This window comes from Bacillus rossius, unplaced genomic scaffold (genome assembly GCF_032445375.1).
Source record: "Bacillus rossius redtenbacheri isolate Brsri unplaced genomic scaffold, Brsri_v3 Brsri_v3_scf180, whole genome shotgun sequence".
Classification (NCBI taxonomy): domain Eukaryota; kingdom Metazoa; phylum Arthropoda; class Insecta; order Phasmatodea; family Bacillidae; genus Bacillus; species Bacillus rossius.
Genome location: NW_026962352.1, coordinates 1 through 3,436, shown reverse-complemented (window position 1 = coordinate 3,436; position 3,436 = coordinate 1). Strand labels below are relative to the sequence as shown.

General features: G+C 38.9%; 1 non-coding gene across 1 annotated transcript; it reads left to right on the top strand.

The window, feature by feature from the left end:
* The first annotated feature begins 2,777 nt into the window (after window positions 1–2,777).
* Window positions 2,778–2,896, top strand: LOC134543790 (5S ribosomal RNA). Its single transcript, XR_010077247.1, has one exon. It is a non-coding gene; the product is annotated as a 5S ribosomal RNA (ribosomal RNA).
* The last annotated feature ends 540 nt before the right edge of the window (window positions 2,897–3,436 follow it).

The following is a 3,436-nucleotide window of genomic DNA, read 5'->3' as shown; positions in this document are numbered from 1 at the left end:
CATTGCTGCATCCTGGCTCGCTGCCTTCATGAGTGCGTTTAACGGCCGTGCCGCAGTCCATACGCTCCTCCTCCTCTCCTCCCATCGCAGTGGGCACGTCCCTCCGCGGAGCGCGACCAATCACGAGCCGCGGAGCGCTCCGATTGGTCGCGCAACAAGAAGCCAAGAAAACTTTTCACGAAAAAAAAATTCAGTTCCCATCTCACTCATCTAGCGACAGCGGCACAGCTCAGACCTACGATGCCCCCCAAGACGAGCGGTAAGGCAGCCAAAAAGGCGGGCAAGGCCCAGAAAAACATCTCGAAGTGCGACAAGAAAAAGAAGCGCAAGAGGAAGGAAAGCTACGCAATCTACATCTACAAAGTGTTGAAGCAAGTTCATCCGGACACTGGCATATCATCTAAGGCCATGAGCATCATGAACAGTTTCGTGAACGACATTTTCGAGCGCATCGCGGCAGAGGCCAGCCGCCTCGCCCACTACAACAAGCGCTCCACCATCACCAGCCGCGAGATACAGACGGCCGTGAGACTGCTGCTGCCCGGGGAGCTGGCCAAGCACGCTGTCAGCGAGGGCACCAAGGCTGTCACCAAATACACCAGCTCCAAGTGAGCAGGTCTGGTGTGCACATGCTTACATAAACGGTCCTTTTCAGGACCAAGAACATGATCATGAAAGGAAATGCTTCTGCTGCTGTTCTACAATTCCCTCAATCCCTATGATAGTAAATGTAAGCTTAACCAAGGCAGAAATATTTTCATTAAAAAAAGTCTTTAAGACGCATGGTTTACTGGCTGAGATATATATATATATTTTTTTTTTTGCTTACTTCTGTGGTCATTAGTACATTGCTACAAATATATTTATATTTCCTTTCTATTTAATTTAGTTAGATCATATATCAATATTAATGGCAAAGACCAGTTGCATCGATTCACTTTGAAAATAATTCCATTTGTGCTAAAACTGGACACAGTAAAAAAAAAAAAACTGAAAAAAAAAAATATATATATATACACACACACACACACATAATTCGAATTCATATTATGCTTAACTGCGTTTGAATTTGCAATCATGCACAAGATGTTTTGTACTTCGAAGTAAAAACAACATAATGTACTATTTAACTACCCACAGTACAAATGGATCCAAAAAAAAAAGTGAATTTTCATGCAGACGAAAATGCTTACATTTATTCTATTTATATTAAGTACCCATTACTAACAGCTTATACTGGGTGGAAAACAACAGTTGACATGATTTTACTTATATGGCAATTTAATATTTAACCAAAATTAATGGTAAACTAATATTTTAAAGTGTCATTTATGGCCCCTTACCTTCAGCATGTTTGCTTCCTTGCACACAAACGAGGACAAACACATCACCCAACTGAAAAAAAAAAAAAAATTTCACTTGCATCACAAATAATTTAAAATTTTTCACCACATGAAGTAAATATTTCGCAATAAAAAAAAATATAGCCCTAGGACTCGTGTGCACACCTTTTCTTCCCCACATCGCACACGCAAACAAAACTTCCAAATTATTACAAAATCACTCGATTATTATACATACATAAACACACATGTATTTTCCGAATAAGTGAGAAATGCAGGCCGATGAAAGTCAAATTTCGTTTCGGAAATTAAATCTCGCACAACTACCGACACATAACCAAACTTGCGTACATTTACATAGCATTAACCCTCTAAATAATAAACAAATGAAAGCAGAAAAAACAACATCGCTACCCACCGCGCGCGCTCCTGGCGGCGGGAGTAGGAACTACTTTGCACACAGACCGACATAGCCCCCTGCCAAAAACAGTAAAATAAATAATATATATAAGTCTTTTGGCGGGAAAAAATTTCTCAACCGCCTGGGAGCACCCTAGTGTGTGCCTGTCTTTAGGTTATGTTACTTTTAACTTCATTTTCTACAGGCAGACGCGAGGGTGCTCGCCCATTATTTTTATTTTTTTAAATTCTTTCCTACCTTTGGTGTGCCATGCAAGAATTTATCGTCAAAATGGCGGCCCCGAGTGCAAATTTCTCGTCTGCACTGCTGGCTGGATGATTATGTGATGTTTTGAAGGAGGGTGTTTTTTTTTTGTTTGGATTTTCTGAGAGGGGGGGAGGGGGCTGGGCTAGCTTTTTTTTTTTTTTTTTTTTTTAAATTTTCTAAACATTCATCTCTTATGTAACAGTGTTCAGCATTAAAAAATTTAAAAGAAGAGGCACTTACTCATCAATTTCAAAACAGCCTATGAAGAAAAAAAAAAAAAATTTAAATTCATTCCAGTTTTATACATTCATGATTTGATCACATGTATAACTTTTCTTTTTTATTACCTTATTTAATTTTATTATTATTACTACTATTGCTGCTACAACCTAGAAGATACCTCAGTGATACTAATACCTGCTGGTAAAGTTAAAGGTTTCACCTTTCTTTCTTTAAACATATCACAATACCTTTCTTGAGTTAAATATTATCTAATGGCTTTAAGAAGTTATGGTAATGTTCATCAGTTATAGAGTGTGGGTTTGTGTGTGTGTGTGTGTGTGTGTGTGTGTGTGAGAGTGTATTTTGAAGAGGGCTTTGGTGGTTGGGATGGTGAGGGTGGTGGGTGTTGTGTGTGGGGGGGGGGGGGGGGGGGAAGTAAAAGAGTGTTCATTACACGATTTCTCCTGTTGTTTGTAACAATCACACCTGGTATAGCTATTTCGAGTGGCATATACAAACTGCAAAAAAAAAACATCTATATCATTGCCAACGGCCATATCACGATGAACACACCGGTTCTCGTCCGATCACCGAAGTTAAGCATCGTCGAGCGTGGTTAGTACTTAGATGGGTGACCGCTTGGGAACACCACGTGCCGTTGGCACTACTATTTTGCACCCTACAGAAAAAAAATTTTTTTTAAAAATTTCAATTTTCAATTTTTTTTTTTCCCCACAATCACCACATTTCCCCCCCCCCTAACACACACACACACACACACTCTCTCTATCAATCAATCAATCAATCAATCAATCAATCAATCAATCAATCACTCACTCACTCACTCACTCACTCACCCACCCAGCAGCTGTGAATCTTTGCATGTGTATACCTCATACAAAATTCAAAGTGAAAAAATAAATATATAAGTGTATATGTATGTATGTATGTGTATATATATATATATATATATATATATATAAACACACACTCACACACCTATTTTGAAGTTTCTCTGTTTCAGTGGGCAGTTATGTATAATAATGAGAGATTCAAAAAGACGTTGATAACAATGTCATCAATGCCTGTTTAGTGTGCTCATTTGTTGGATGGTCGGCAGCAATACTAGAGGTGGTACAGCTGTAACCTGTAAAATTGTACCTGCAATGTGTTGTGTATGGAAAAAAATAAAAATTATATCATC